Source organism: Amblyraja radiata, chromosome 23 (genome assembly GCF_010909765.2).
Source record: "Amblyraja radiata isolate CabotCenter1 chromosome 23, sAmbRad1.1.pri, whole genome shotgun sequence".
Lineage (NCBI taxonomy): Eukaryota > Metazoa > Chordata > Chondrichthyes > Rajiformes > Rajidae > Amblyraja > Amblyraja radiata.
Window position 1 is genome coordinate 38846998 of NC_045978.1, and position 17598 is coordinate 38864595.

Sequence of the window (17598 nt, forward strand, 5' to 3'; positions counted from 1 at the left end):
CTGCGACGTCGGTCGCGCCGCCCATCCAAACGCCCACTAGAATGTTGCCTGGGTTTCAGCACCTAAGTTACAGAGAAAGGTTGAACAAGTTAGGTCTTTATTCTTTGGAGGGCAGAAGGTTAAGGGGGGACTTGATATAGGTCTTTTAAATTATTAGAGGGATAGACAGAGTTGACGTGGATAAGCTTTCTCTATTGAGAGTAGGGAAGATTCAAACAAGAGGACATGATTTAAGAATTAAGGGACAAAAGTTTAGGGGTAACATGAGGGGGAACTTCTTTACTCAGAGAGTGGTAGCTGTGTGGAATGAGCTTCCAGTGGAAGTGGTGGAGGCAGGTTCGATTTTATCATTTAAAAATAAATTGGATAGGTATATGGACGGGAAAGGAATGGAGGGTTATGGTCTGAGTGCAGGTAGATGGGCCTAGGTGAGAGTAAGTGTTCGGCATGGACTAGAAGGGCCGAGATGGCCTGTTTCCGTGCTGTAATTGTTATATGTTATATAGTTAAACCGAAGATAGACACAACAAGCTGGAGTAACTCAATGGGACAGGCAGCGTCTCTGGAGGAAAGGAATAGGTTGCAAATGATTCATTTCTCAAGAGAAAATAAACATTTGACACTAATTCAGGCAGAGAATCATATCCAGCAGTGAGGATGCACAAAAGATAGACACAAAATGCTGGAGTAACTCAGTGGGACATGCAGCATCTCTGGAGATGTGTGGATGCACAGTTTAGAATGCAAAGCCTGAGCAATATCATGGCAGCTGGAACAGTGACTAGCTGAAATGACATTCATCTGAAATGACATTGAAATATTACTAGGGACCTCAACCAACTAATGTTCATAAAAGGAACTGCAGACGCTGGTTTACAAAAAAAAGACACAAAGTGCTGATATCTTAGCTTGTCAGACTGCATCTCAGGAGAACATGGATAGGCAACATTATGTATTGGGATCCTTCTGCAGACTGATCTTAGTAGGGGGGAAGAAAGCTCAAGTTCAAGTTCAAGTGAGTTTATTGTCGTGTCCCTGATAGGACAATGAAATTCTTGCTTTGCTTCAGCACACAGAACATAGTAGGAATTTACTACAAAACAGATCAATGTCTCCATATACTATAATATAAATATATACACACATGAATAAATAAACTGATAAAGTGCAAATAACAGATAATTGGTTATTAATAATCAAAGTTTTGTCCGAGCCAGGTTTAATAGCCTGATGGCTGTGGGGAAGTAGCTATTCCTGAACCTGGTTGTTGCAGTCTTCAGGCTCCTGTACCTTCTACCTGAAGGTAGCAGGGAGATGAGTGTGTGGCCAGGATGGTGTGGGTCTTTGATGATACTGCCAGCCTTTTTGAGGCAGCGACTGCGATAAATCCAGGAAGGAAAGTCAGAGCCGATGATGGACTGGGCAGTGTTTACTACTTTTTGTAGTCTTTTCTTCTCCAGGGCGCTCAAGATGCCAAACCAAGCCACGATGCAACTGGTCAGCATGCTCTCCACTGTGCACCTGTAGCTGGAAGAGAGATTAGAGCAGGACAAAGTCTGGCCATTGATAGGTGGATACAATGAACATTGTCGTTTGTGTAGCAGATGGTTGGACAATGGCAAAAAGTGCAAGACAATAGGTGTGCGATAAGGAGGAATGGATAGAAGATGTGCTAAATGTGGCCAGTTAAATGAATACAGCAGGAAGTAGGTTTGGGGGGTGATGGTGGAAGGGAAAGTGAAAATAACAAAGAGGGGTTGTTTATACGTTAGTTACCAAAAACTCTTTTCCACTTTCTGGACATGTCGCTCCCTCCTCATCTCCTTGGTTCACTCATCCCTTCCCATCCAAACCACCCGTTCCCCAGGGACTTTCCCATGCAACTGCAAATGCAACCCATTCCTTCGCTCCACAGATGCTGCTGAGTCTGAAGACAGGTCTCAACCAAAAACATCACCTATTCCTTCTCTCCAGAGATGCTGCCTGTCCTGCTGAGTTATAGCCTTGTCCCACTGTATGAGTTCATTAAAGAGCCTTCCCGAGTTAATAAAAAAAATCAAACTCGTGGAAGCACGTAGAATGTACGTAGCGGGTACGTCGGAGCTCGGGGACGTCTCTTAATGGCTCGTAACGCAAACGGAAGGTACTCGGGAAACACGGTAAGCTCGGGAAGACTTGTGAAGATTTTTCAACATTTTCAAAATGTCCACGAGAGCCCAGAGTACCCTCGAGCGGCCATTACCGTAAATCTCCGAGTTCGAATCAGGGCAAACTCGGGCGAACTCTTGAATGAACTCGTACAGTGGGACAGGGCTTTTACTTTTGTGTCTAATCCTGAAGGATTGCGTGAGAACAACCAAGAACCTATTTATTCCTCAATAACAAGCTAATAAGCATTTCTTTAAATGGTGTTTTAAATGGGGTGGCACGGTGACACAATGGTAGAGTTGCTACTTTACAACACCAGAGACACGGGTTCAATCCTGACTACGGGTGCCTGTCTGTATGGAGTTTGTACGTTCTCTCTGTGACCGCATGAGTTTTCTCTGGCTGTTCCTGCTTCCCCAACACTCCAAAGACGTAACGGTTTGTAGGTTAATTGGTTTCAGTAAAATTGCACGTTGTCCCTGGTGTGTAGGATAGTGCTATAGTATGGGGTGATCATTGGGCAGCGCGTACTTGGAGGACCGAAGAGCCCGTTTCCGTGCTTTATCTCTAAAGTCTAAAGGTGTAGGGTAAATTGTAGAAACGTTTTCAGATTTAGTTGTTGGAGTAAATTTCGGAACCAGAGAGAATGTCAGGAAACTTGACTATGTGGACACTGCAACATGTTTACTCAACCTTAACTTTGTAGGCTAAATGCCAAAGTGGAGAATGGTACATGGCGAAGTCACAAGGCCAGGTGCTGAGCGCTTGCAATAGCCAAAGTATATGGTTGATCCACAATGACTGATGTAACTACATTATGATGTAGTTGCTAAGTGGCTGCTAAGGGTTGATTGGCTAAGGTGTGGCTAAAGGGCTACTAAGATGTTGCTGAGGGATTGATTGGCTGGGGAGTTGCTAAACGGTTGACTTGCCCCTCACCTAGATAATGTGAACACCTGCCAATGTTTGTTAATAAAATATATATGAACCGGCTGTAAAGATCACTTGGGGAGAAGGTGCTCATGGACCGTGGGGTCTTGACTCTTCTCCCAGAGTTCCGTCAACAATAAAGTTGCTGCTTTTCGCTTACTCAGATCTCAGTGAATATTTTCACCGACAGACTAAAATTGAATTTTTAGCAATTGGCAGCTCAACTTGCATCATCACCTGAGGCCTGAGGGTTCTAAATAGATCAAACTCATCTTTCTGGCCTTTTCCCTTCTCCTAATTCTTTCCCTAAAACCCATCAGAGGGCAACCGCATCATGCTAGTTTGCTCTTCCTCTTCACTCTTGCAAGATTTGCTTCTCTATGAGCAGAAAAACTTTGTTATACTTGAGGTGAATCTTTTTCTGCTTTAATATCCTTCTTACCTCCTTTTAACTTTTGTCCATGTTTGATCTTTGCTACAAAGTTTGTTATATATCCATATGTGATAGGAGCAGAATTAGGCCATTCGGCCATTCAAATCTACTCCGCCAATCTATCTCTCCCTCCGAATCCCATTCTCCTGCCTTCTCCCCATAACCCGCGACACCCGTACTAGTCAAGAATCTATCTATCTCTGCCTTAATGACTTGGCCTCCACAGCTTTCTGTGCCAATGAATTCCACAGATTTACCACCCTCTGACTAAAGAAATTAGAAACTCCTCCTCATCTCCTTCCTAAAGGAATGTCCTTTAATTCAGAGGTTGTGGGCTCTGGTCCTAGTCTCTCCCACCACTGGAAACATCCACTCCACATCCACTCTATCTAGGCCAAAAAGTTCATGTTCCTCACTACTTGGCGAGAGGCCTGATTCCACCTTATGGCTCTTTTCAAACACTCATTCATAGCAAAGTGGACTTGGCCCATCAGGTCCATGAAGGCTCCTAGAGCAATATCATCAGAACTATATCCCCATCAACCCCTCCCCCCCATCATCCCCCCCCCCCCCCCCCCTCTTCTGACTGTGTTGATGCAATTTATTCTCTCCCACACAGGATAATTTAACTCATCTATAGTATCATTTGATGGATAGCATACATTAGTTTAGTTTAGAGATACAGCGTGGAAACAGGTCCTTTGGCCCACCGGGTCCACGCTGACCAGCGATTCCCGCACACACACTAGGGACAATTTACAATTATACCAATCCAATTAACCTACAAACCTGTATGTCTTTGGAGTTTGGGTGGAAACTGTAGTAGCAAGGCAGATCTACTGTATATCAGGATTCATTGTTATTGTTCCTTGAATCATTTTGCATCTTATGACAGTCAACTATCAGTCAACTATCAGTCAACTATCGGTTCAATTATCAGTTTGTTTTTCTTCCCAGTTTGTTGAGATAAGTGAATTAATATATCTCTCCTGTTATAAGCATCATTGAACATTTGTTATAAAGGGATGCAAGCATGGCTGGTAAGCAATAAGAAAATGTTAATTGACCAGAATGAGGCATAACATAAATTAAGTTGTATATTGCTTGTACATAAAGGTAAGCTAACATAATGTTGCTAAGGAGCTCCTGCTGGTCTAACAAAATCAATTGCTTCAACGAGATTACAGCCATCAATATTAAGGAGGATGAGAGACATAACATATCTGCTGTTCAGCACCATTTTTTTAAATACCATGTAAGCATTAAGGTTTTAATCTACATTTTGAATGGTTGTACAAAAATGGCAAGGATATCAAAGATGAAGAATTTGCAGGGTGCCTTGGGAATTGCTTTTTTTTTATAACAGTATATTATGGAACCTACATGAGAACAGGCTATTTTAGATTTGTCATGAGCAATGAGGATAGGGGAGTGTAGAACTAGAGGGCACAGGTTTAAGGTATGAGAGGAATTATTGAAAGTGAACCTGAAGGAGAGGATGGTGGAAATATGAAACAAACTACCAGAGGAAGTGGTGAAGATGGGTACAATTACATTGTTTAAAAGGTATTTAGGCAGGTGCATAGATAGGACAGATGATATGGGCCAAAAGCAAGCAAATAGGACTAGTAAAGATTGACATCTTGGTTGATGTGGACAAATTGTGCAGAACATCATATTTCTGTACGGTGTAACAATCAATCTATGTTTCCACATGTGGGAGAGTCACAAACAAGAAGTATTACTACAGAATAAGGGGCTAATCATTTATAATAGTAAGATTAAACGAGAACTTACCAGTTCGAAGTTTGATCGTTATTTTATGAGGAGTACGTTGAGGGGATACGTGAAGAACCCCGCCAGGATGCATGCGTGGCATTCTTCAAAGCAGCGGTGTGAAATCACAGATAACTGTAATGACTGAACATAGTAAGATTAGAGAAGAAAATACCAGTTGAGTATATGATCAAGGGAGCGGAGGGCACGTATTCCCTCAACGTACTCCTCATAAAATAATGATCAAACTTCGAACTGGTAAGTTCTCGTTTAATCTTACTATTTTACTTCGGAGTCACGTGAGTGACTACGTGAAGATTTCAAAGCTCTGTGATTTCATGCCGTGGAAACGAGTCCATGCATCACATCTGCCTTAATTGACTGTGGGAGGAATTGTGTTAGCATGTTTAGACATGAATCCAACATTGAAATCCATGATAAATTGTTAACAACAAATTATAGCCCCTATTTATGGGGTGAAATTATATTACAGAACTTCAAACTGGCTCTGCAAAGTTCCAGTTTAACTACTGGTTTGTGGTAGAATAGTTGGAACATTTTCCCCTGATCCATCCTGCTGTCTCGAGGATTTGATTCATTGGTACATCCAACTCCATAGCTGCCGATGTAGTTGCAGCCCTGGTGGAATAAGATTTGAATATGTTAGTATCCACCCCAGCTGTTAAAACCTGTTTCAGCCATCTGGAAATAGTTTGAACCGACACTTTTTTGTGGGTTTGTTTGTGGCTGATTAGTAGTACCATCTCATAGCCTCAGATGTTTTTGGTGTTCTCCATATAGAACAATAATTGTCTTATTATACAGAGACGATATCTGTAGGGTAATCCCTAAATTCTATTTTGAGGCCTGATGATCCCGGTCTGTTCTGTTTGACTAATTCGTAATATGAAACGTTATATTCCTGTTGAAGAAGTCATAGTCCAGCCTTAACTTATGTACGACTGTACCCTTAGTGCCGTGACCAAAGCCATCAGTATGACTGTTTTGTGCGTCAGTCTTTGCAGGGACAGAGCTGTTGCTGGAGACCAATTCCTTAGCAACATTAGGGCAATACTCATATCCCATTTAGAGAGTACCTGGTTCTTGGGTGTTAGATATTAAAAATTCCCCTCATAAGTTTGGTTACCAGGGGTGAGTCCCAACAGAATGACGCTCTGATCCTCGCCATAGATATGTTGATATCTGTTGACACTTCTGGCGCAGTTAATGGCACTGTAACTGAGCCCCTCATCATAATTTTATGGGACGACAGATGGCACAATGGGTTAAGTGTTCGGCTGGCAACCGGAAGGTAGCTGGTTCGAATCCCGCTTGGAGTGCATACTGTCGTTGTGTCCTTGGGCAAGACACTTCACCCACCTTTGCCTGTGTGTGAATGTGTGTGAATGTGTGTGAGTGATTGGTGGTGGTCGGAGGGGCCATAGGCGCAGATTGGCAGCCACGCTTCCGTCAGTCTGCCCCAGGGCAGCTGTGGCTACAGAAGTAGCTTACCACCACCGAGTGTGACTGAGGAGTGAATGAATAATGCGATGTAAAGCGCCTTGAGTATTAGAAAGGCGCTATATAAATCCCATCCATTATTATTATTAATGGAGGCCTGCCAGGAATTCGAGAACAGACGTTATGTTCATCAAACTGTAGGTGATGTTGTTTCTGTGACAATATATCTCCCATTTCCTGATGTATATCAGATATAGTTTTTGGTGGACTGTCTGTGGCCCGCTGAGATAATGTTCAATGTTCGGTCCGCCAGTCCCAGTTGCAGTAGAGGTTTCTTTAGACTCTACAAATTGATAGGTTTGTTGTTTTTGACATGGATGGGTTCCCCTGTTACGGGATGAACCAATAATCTGGTTGTTTCAGGATGGTGATGCATGGTTAAACCCCATGTTGAGTATCACAGGGAACCATGGTTAAGTAGGCGAATCGGCATTACCAATTAACAGACGCTGAGTCTTGTTGTATTTTTCGTAATACCCGACTGATGATGCAGAAAAGGAGAGAATGCATAGATAAACAATTGCCCCCTCAATGCAGCGAAAAGCATCTGTCCCTGCTGTCCCAGGGTCTGGTTCCCAAGAAACACAGTTTGGTAACTGATGATTAAATCTTATTTTATTGAATTTGCGTGACCTGATGTCCGTCACTGAATTTTGGATTACCTGATAGGTAAGTAGCTGATATTCCAATATTTCTCTGGATACACCATTACCAAATTTTATTAGTCAGATTGTCACTCTGTAGTCTAACATGCTGGTGATTTATCCCAGAGCAGTATGACTTTAGGCCATAGAACGCACCCCACATTTCCAGGTAGTTTATGCCCAGTGTCTGTGATAATGATGCCTCCTGTGCCTTTCATCTACCTCCACAGATGGAGATGGAAATTGGTAGTACCCCAACCAAGCGCACTGGCATCAGTTTGTAGCACCACTAAGGGTTTGCTGATAACGATAGGGTTGGAACAATGCCGAATGTTATCCCTCCACCATTTTAATTCCATAAGCTTTGATTGGTAGCTTATTGGTCTGTCGAAATGACCAGTATTAACTTTGAGTGTTTGTATTTTGCCCTTTGTAGATTTTTGGTAATACAAAGGTCCAAATTGTGTGGCTGGAAAGGCATACACTATATGCCAATTATACTTGCTACCAATCTGATAGACGGTTCACTGATGTCAGTGGGGTTGTTCCAGGCCTCAGTTAAGACTGTAGCCTTGTCCTTTGGTAAAGTCACCGACATGTGAGCTGTCAATAGTGAACCCCAAATAATCCATTATGTTGGTAGGCGTTAGTTTAGATTTAACTGGATGGATGATAACCCCAGTTTTCACCCAATTGTATGGTGGCTGTTACAGCTAGTTTAGGCCAACTCCAAAGTTATGCCCACAATTAGTATGATCATATGATTATGTATTTGGTAGAGCTCTATACTGCCAGAGCTGCCCCATCCAGTTGAATGTTTTTAAATAACGTTTGTGATCAGTCCGTGTAGGCACTGAATAGTAAGCATCTTTTAGGTCGATGCTAGCCATGGAGTAGCCTTTAGAAATCAGTCCTTTAGCAGTTACCAGTTCCCATTTTGTACTGAATATATAGTACAATGTAATCCAGCCAATCGTGTTGGGTTTACCCATTACCCCTTTTGCACAATTCAATGGTATATTCCTGGATACTGCTTAGGATATAAGTGTCTGTAGTTAATATACACCATGTATCCAAAAGAGTGTAATCTCCCACCAATGTGTGTATTATCCACTCTTCCTATAATTTGTAAGGGACCAGACCCACCTACCTCCATTGTTACCAGTGGAAGTTTGCTTCTTCTGTGTGGTCTTCGTGGAGGTTGAGGCGCCGGTGTCTGGGTTTGTTTTTGGGTTAGGGGTTTACGCATCTTCCAGAAAGGCCGGTCTGGGCTATGGTCTAAAAGACCGCTGTCCTGTATGCCCGGCCTTTGAGCTTTCACCAGCTTCTCTTGTTCTGCTGTTGGGTGCATAAGGGTGCTGTCTTTGGCTGTAGGAGATCCTTAATGTTGTCGCCTTTATGAGCCCCAGGGCTTTCCTAAGTCCTGCTCCGACATGTTTCCAGATGCTATTTCCACGACTGGAACATTCAGGGATGCGCAGTTTCCTGGTCCCAAGTATTTTTGCAGTGGTGTCCATCGTGGTCTGGCTGTATGTATTTGGACACCATGACCAGTAGATTTTGCCTTCCTGCACCCCCTGCACACTTGTAGTTTTGTTCGTCAAAACCCCTCTTCAGGGTCAGCCCAGAATTGACCCCCCAGTACTCCCCTCTGACGAGGGAGATGCACTGTGCAGCCCTACAAGAGGTGCTGCTGTGGGTTTTACATAGTGCCCACAGTGACTAGACTCCATCTCCCGGAGCCTGTCATGTTGGAGCTCTGCTCCATAAACCGCTCCAACCGGCTCCAGCGCTCACGGTCGCTGGCCGCCCAAAGTCGGACTCATCAGTCCTCGACTCTTTTGGTTTTTTTCTTGCCTTCCCGCCGAGAGGCAGTGTTTAATCTGGCTGGTGCGGGGGCGAAGTCGGGCACAGCTGTTCCCTTATGGGTGATTCCTGTGCCGCCGGCCCCTGCTGGCGTCCGCAACTCCGCGGTCTTCCCCCGCCAGCTCTGGTCGACTTCTTTGCCTTGTGCATGTTTCCCCCACCTGTAGAACAGTATGGGAACAATAAAGACCGCAGTATCACTTGCCTGCAGGTCCAGGCTTAAAACTTGCCGTTAAGGGGGAACGTCTTCCACCCCTCCTCCTGCCGTTTTGACTTGCCAAAGCCAACGGCTCCGTTCTGTATAGTCTCCCGCCCAGCCATGGTGTTTAATCTGGCCGGTGCGGGAGCGAAGTCGGGCACAGCTGTTCCCTTACCGGTGATTCCTGTGCCGCCTGCCGTTGTTTGCACAGCTTTCCATGTTTCCCCACCTGTGAAACAGTATGGGGAGAATAAAGACCGCAGTTTCACTTACCTGCAGGTCCAGGTTTAAACTGTCGCTACGGGGGAACATCGTTCCACCTCACCTCCTGCCGTTTCGACTTGTCAAAGTCGACAGCCCCATTCTGAATAGTCTCCCGCCCGGCCGTGGTGTTCTGGCCGGCGCGTGACCAAAAGTCGGGACAGCTGATCCCACTTACGGGGCTTGTGCCTTCAGTTGCTGCTGGCTCCCGCAACTTCGCGGTCCTCTCCCAGCCAGCTTCACTCACAGCACTTGTGGACACTATTTTGTCCAGCTTCCCCCCCCCCCTGTGTAAAAACAGCGCGGGGACAAACACTACCGCAGAGTAAATCACTTACCTGCAGGTCGCGGTTTCAAACTTACCGCTGCGGGGGAACGCTCCACCCCGCCTGTCGTTTCGCAAGCGTGAAAGCGATATGGCACGCATGCGTCCTGGCGGGCTTCTTCACGTAGTCACTCACGTGACTCCGAAGTAAAATTGAAATTAATAATAACAATTGTTTTTTAACAACATCCTCATATTTGGTTTCTTTCAAGGTTTGAACTTTTTCCAGCAACATCAGACAATATTTTGACACACCTCAAAAGAAGATAGTGAACGTTTGAAGAAAATGAAACAGATTCCATGTGTTTGATTGTGGAACACAAGAAGATGTGGAAGGACACAGCTGCAGCAGTTTAGTTTAGAGGTACAGTGTGAAATCAGGCCCTTTGGCCCACTGGGTCCACGCTGACCAACGATCCCCACACACTAACATAACCTTTTGGGAGGAAACTGGAGATCCAGGAGAAAAACCCCGCAGGTCACGGGGAGAATGTGCAAACTTCGTACAGACAGCGCCCATAGTCAGGATTGAACCCGGGTCTTTGGCACTGTAAGGAAACAACTCTGCCGCTGCACCACTGTGCTGCCCTGCAAGCAAAGCAAAGCATGCAAGCAAAGTTTATCCGAGTTACTTTGTACATGTGGTAATAATAATAAACTAACAAATTAAACGACTCCTGAACCGTTGCCTGAGAACCAGAGAGAATCTACAAACTACTGAGCACATTTTTAAATGGTGTCACGTTTTTAAAAAATGGGGTGAGGGCAGATGAGTGAGAAATAGAGGAAATGTAGGCAATAGGAAACCAATCAATGGATATATTTAAGGCAGAGATAGATAGATTCTTGACTAGTACGGGTATCAGGGGTTATGGGGAGAAGGCAGGAGAATGGGGTTAGGAGAGAGAGACAGAGCAGCCATGATTGAATAGCGGAGTAGACTTGATGGACCGAATGGCCTAATTCTGCTCCTATCACTTATGAACGTATGAACATTTGTCACAGAAGTCCTAGAACAGAACGCCTTATTTTCAGAAAAGGTGTGGAAGACATTGATTTTTTTTTTTTTTAATACAAATACTTTTATTAAGAAACAAAACAACCATACAAAAACATGACATGAACAAAACTGCCTTTGTGGCAGTTTACAAAACAACAATCATCAAACACTTCATCCTCAGTAACAATTAGTACGGGAGCGCCTCAAGACTGTGTGCTCAGCCCCCTGCTTTACTCACTCTATACCCTTGACTGCGTAGCCGGACATGGTGCGAACTCCATCATCAAGTTCACCGACAATACCACTGTCGTTACATGAATCACAGATGAGGATGAATCAATAGACAATAGACAATAAACAATAGGTGCAGGAGTACACCATTCGGCTCTTTGAGCCAGCACCGCCATTCAATGTGATCATGGCTGATCATCTCCAATCAGTACCCCGTTCCTGCCTTCTCCCAATATCCCCTGACTCCGCTATCTTTAAGAGCCCTATCTAGCTCTCTCTTGAAAGTATCCAGAGAACCGGCCTCCACCACCCTCTGAGGCAGAGAATTCCTCAGACTCACAACGCTCTGTGAGAAAAAGTGTTTCCTCGTCTCCATTATAAATGGCTTATTCCTTATTCTTAAACTGTGGCCCCTGGTTCTGGACTCCCCCAACATTTGGAACACGTTTCCTGTCTCTAGCATGTCCAAACCCTTAATAATCTTATATGTTTCAATAAGATCTCCTCTCATCCTTCTAAACTCCAGAGTATACAAGCCCAGCCGCTCCATTCTATCAGCATATGACAGTCCCGCCATCCTGGGAATTAACCTTGTAAACCTACGCTGCACTCCCTCAATAGCAAGAATATCTTTCATCAAATTAAAGTCAGAGTATAGAAGTGAGATCGAAGGACTGACCAAATCGTGCCAGCACAACAACCTGGCTCTCAACACCAGTAAAAGCAAGGAACTGATTGTGGACTTTGGTCGGGGAAGAATGAGGACCCACAATCCTGATCACATCAATGGGACGATGGTGGAGAGGGTCAAAAACTTCAAATTCCTGGGTGTGCATATTTCCGGAGATCTTTCCTGGACCCAGCACACTGATGCAATTATAAATAAGGCACATCAGCGCCACTACTTCCTGAGAAAATTACAGAGATTCGGCATGTCGAAGAGGATTCTCCTAAACTTCTACAGATGCACGGTAGAGAGCATTCTGACTGGTTGCATCATGCCCTGGTTCGGCAACTTGAACGTTCAGGAGCGGAAAAGACTACAAAAAGTTGTGACCACCGCCCAGTCCATCACCGGCTTTGACCTCCCCACTATCAAAGAGATCTATCATTGTCGCTGTATCAAAAAGGCAGCCAACATCATCAGAGTCCCACACCATCTATGTTTACAGATATATTCTGTAGTGCTGCAGCAAGTAAGGATGTCATTGTCCCATCCGGGACATATGACAATAAGACACTCTTGACTTTTATTGACTAATAAAATAATGTCGTTGTAGATGGTTTATGCATGCAACCTATAACGTAGCTACCTCAACACCACTAACCACGCCCAGCCATATCAGTATAACTGTGATATCCTCCCCTTGTTCCTCCCTTTGGTTCCAGTACGCCTGAAGACTAGATGCAGTCAGTACTGGGACGTGTGTAACAGGTGCCTTGATTAAAGACTCAATAAAGGTTACAGTGTGTCAGACTCCAAACCTTTACATGGTGTCAGAAAGTTAAACGCACGCCTCCTGTTTATCGGATTTTATTTGTCCCTAGTCCAACTAGTGTTTAATTCCCAATTCATCATGGCATCCTCATGCCGAAAGCCCTCTCCCCTTGTCTTTGACGCTGACATTGCGGAACGCTGGGCTATTTTCGTGATGGACTACAACCACTTCATCAACATCGTGCACCGAAATGACCCTTTCAACTATAATCCAGCGGTCCTGGATGACAACGACCAGGCCGTCGAACCGGTGGAATCTGCAAATGACCCGGTATGTCTCTTATTTTGCGGAGATTTGTGACTTGCCCTCCAACCGCATATTGGAGCGGGCTAGATTTTTCACACGGAAACAGCAGTCTGATGAGCCTGTTGAATGTTTTATCGCTGACCTGCGCTACATTGCTCAGCGGTGCCGTTTCGAGACCATGCGTGATCAGCTCACCAGAGATATCCTTGTCACCGGCATGCTAGATCAGAAGTTACGTGCAGATCTGCTGCAGAGACCAGACCTCACCCTGACCCAGGCAATGCATGCATGCCGCATAGCTGAAGTAGTTGCCCCGCCACATGGGCAGAAGGGATCTGACAATCGGGCTATTAATCTGACTGGTGTTGCTATGCCCCGTCGCAAACAAGGCAACTTTCGCCCTACGCCGCGGCCGACTTATACCCCTCGGGTCCCGCTTGTCAAGAAGTGTCCCAACTGCAATTATATCCACTCAATGCAGTCGCAGTGCCCATCACTTGGCAAAGCTTGCAATTTCTGTAGGAAGATGAACCATTTTTCAGCTGCTTGTCGTTCCCGTGGGAACGTTCCCTCAGCTCCTAGACAAATTTTAAACAACCTTCAGCAAGCTGATAGCGATTTCGATTTCCAGTCTTCTGTCGACACTGCCCTCGACTCTGAGCCCAGCTGTTCCATGGGAGATGCCAGTGTTTACACTCTCCTTTATGGCCGATCTCGCCTCCCCGATCCTTCTGTACTCATTACTGTCAACAACAAGTCCTTCTCCGCGAAGCTCGACACGGGGGCGAAAGTGAATGTTATGTCAACATCCATATTCAAACGGATAAGAAATAATGAGCTGTTGATTGCTGATCACTCCATATTGCGTGCTTATGGGGGAGAGGAGCTAACACCTGTGGGGAGGGCCACCTTCCATTGTGTGCTGCAGAAATCATCCCGTGACCTGTCGTTTTTTATTCTGGACTGTGACTGTGCTACTCTATTGAGCAATCAAGCCTGCCAGGATCTCGGTCTGGTGTCTTTCGACCGCACGGTCCACGAAGTGCGGGTGATGCTGAATCCACTCTCCGAGTACCCTGCCCTCTCCGACGATAAGTTGGGGAAGCTGCCACTTGTATACAAGATCGCAACTGACCCCTCGGTAGTGCCTGTGATCCGTGCTCCACACAGGGTGTCGTTTGCCATGAAGGGCAAGGTTGAAGCCATGCTGAAAAACATGGTTGACATGGGAGTGCTGGAAGCCGTCAGCGATCCCACCGAGTGGGTCTCCACCATGGTCGCCACCATGAAGAAGGGTAAGAACGAGATACGGGTGTGCATCAACCCCAAGGATTTGAATCTGGCAATAAAACGTCCCCACTACCCTATGAGGACTGTAGAAGATGTTGCTGCCCAGGTCGGTCAGGCCACGGTGTTTTCCGTTCTCGATGCCAGGGGCTCGTTCTGGCAAATACCTCTAGACAAACGCTCCTCGGACTTAACCACTTTCGGCACACCCTTCGGAAGATTCAAATTTTTGCGGATGCCGTTCGGCATGAACTCTGCTAGCGAAGTGTTTCAGCGCTCCATGGAGCAACTGTTTGCTGGTCTGCCGTGTGCCATTATTGTGGATGACATTCTTGTTTATGGGAGAGATGCTGCTGAGCATGATCGCAACCTCCGACGGATTCTAGACCGCGCACGCCAGATCAACTTAAAGCTTAACCCGTCAAAATGCAGGTTCCGGGTAGCTGAGGTACCATATGTTGGCCACATTTTCACGGCCCACGGGCTGAAACCTGATCCGCAAAAGACAAACTCCATCTCCGAGCTGCCTGCCCCGACAGATGTTACCAGCCTGCAGCGTTTCCTGGGCATGGTCAACTATTTGGGGAAGTTTATCCCCGACCTCAGCGAGTTGAGCGCACCCCTGAGGCAACTGACGAAAAAAGACATTGCCTGGTCCTGGTTTCCCCAACACCAGCAGGCTTTCGATTTCCTCAAAACGAAGCTGATCAGCACGCCGACTCTCAAGTTCTTCGATCTGCGGCGTCCAATTGTGGTTACGTGCGACGCTTCCCGTTTTGGACTAGGTGCTGCCTGCCTGCAGCTCTGTGATGGTGGCTCGCTGCAGCCCATTTCTTATGCCTCGCGAACCATGACGGACACTGAGCAGCGCTATGCAAAAATAGAGAAGGAGCTTCTGGCGGTTGTGTTCGCCTGTTCCAAGTTCAAGGACTTCCTTTTCGGTACCAGGTTCACCGTCGAGATGGATCATCAACCCTTGGTGACGATCCTCAACAAGCCTATCCACATCGCTCCAGCCAGACTCCAGCGCATGATGCTACAGCTCCAGCGGTTCGACTTTCTGATCGTGTACAAGTGGGGCACTGAGATGCATGTGGCCGACGTGCTGTCCCGGGCCCCCCGGTTTTCCTGCGACAGACATCCCTACGAATAGGAGGATCTGCAGGTACTCAATGTCAACTTTGTTCCCTCTAAGCAGCTGCAGTGCCTGGTTGAGCACACTGCCAACGACCCCGACCTGCAACAGCTCGCAGCTGTCATCCAGCGCGGGTGGCCAAACAAACGGACTTCGTTGCCTGCTGGTGTCCACCCTTTCTTTCTGGTTCGCGATGAACTGTTGCTCCGGGACGGGATAATCATCAAGGGTCGTCCCTGCCTCCCTGTACGACTCGTACTACACCGCTGCCCACATGGGGCATCCCGGAGCCGATGCCACTGTCTCACATGCCCAAGAACAATACTATTGGCCCGGCATGGCAAAGTACATTAAGGCCCGAGTAGCCTCCTGTCCTGATTGCAATACTCTTGCCCCACATCAGCAGCGCCAGCCGCTCCTGCAGCAGCCTGCCCCTGCTATGCCCTGGTCATCGCTGGCTGCGGACATATTTGAATGGCGTGGCAAACAATACCTAGTGTTGGTCGATTCCTACTCGAACTGGTTCGAAATAGACCTTCTCCCTGCTATCACCTCTGAAATGGTCATCAGTAAGCTGCGCCGACACTTCGCCACTTTTGGGTCCCCGGTCCGTTTGCAGACCGACAACGGCTGTCAATTCACCAGTGCTGAATTTAAAGCTTTCGCTGTGAAGTGGAACTTCACTCACTACACCAACAGCCCTGAATACCCGCAGAGCAATGGCCTGGCTGAACGTGCTGTCCGCAGTCCCAAGAACTTGCTCGAGCAGTCTCGTCTCTCCAATGATGACTTCTACCAGGGTCTGTTAAACCTTCGTAACATTTCCAGGGACACAACCATACGATCCCCTGCACAACGTCTGATGTCCCGCGTTCTTCGCCCACCGATGCCGATCGCCCAGCAATCCCTGGTGCCCAAGGTCCTCCAGCCTGCTGCCGTCCAGCAACGGATTGCTCATAGACACGAAGTTCAGCGTCGCTCTCACGACAAGTCCTGCCGCCCTCTCTCACCACTACTGCCTGGCCAGGTCGTCCGCGTGCAGACTGCCACCGGTTTCTCCCGACTAGCAACCATGGTTGGGGTGGACAATTCACCCAGATCCTACTTGGTGGACTTTGAAGGAACTATCTACCGCCGTAGTCGCCAGCACTTGTTGGCTTTCAACGAGCCTCAGCCTCCTCCTGTGGCCCCATATGCTCCTCCTCTGCGTTTCCAGCCTCCCACTACTAACTACCCCTCAGCTCGCTGCATGCCCCGGTCTGTCCGTTTGCCGCGGTCTCCTCCGTCTGCTCTTCCGGGGTTCTCCTCCCCTGCCCGCTCTCTCTCCTCTTTCTCCCCCGACATCTACTCCTTCTACCCCGTCTCCTTCCCCTGGCTCGCCTGTGCCGGTCGGGTCTCCTTTCCGCATTCCCGGCTGGGTCTCTGCCGGCTTTCTCCTTCCCGGCTGTTCCTGCTCCTCCTACTCTTCTTTCGGGGGGGGGGAGGGTGAGGGTGCCTTGCGCACTCGCTCGGGTCGGATTGTCAAACCTCCTGACCGTTACGGTGGTTTCGTTTAGATTTGCAGGTGTTGTATAACCGCCCTGCCACTGTTAAGACTTCAATTTTAAATTTCTAAGGGAAAGGATGTAGATGGTTTATGCATGCAACCTATAACGTAGCTACCTCAACACCACTAACCACGCCCAGCCATATCAGTATAACTGTGATATCCTCCCCTTGTTCCTCCCTTTGGTTCCAGTACGCCTGAAGACTAGATGCAGTCAGTACTGGGACGTGTGTAACATGTGCCTTGATTAAAGACTCAGTGTGTCAGACTCCACTCCTTTACAGTCGTCATCATCAGTATTACTTTCAACCCCCCGCGGCGACCAGCGTTCACGGAAGGCCTCCAAAGTCCCCGTGGGCACCGTGTGTTCTTTGTGGTTTTGCAGAAATTGAAGATGGTTGTCTAAGATTGCAGCAGGAGTCTGGATCCAACGTGGCTTGGTTCGGCAACTTGAGCACCCTGGGGAGGAAAAGACTACAAAAAGTAGTAAACACTGCCCAGTCCATCATCGGCTCTGACCTCTCTTCCATCGAGGGGATCTATCGCAGTCG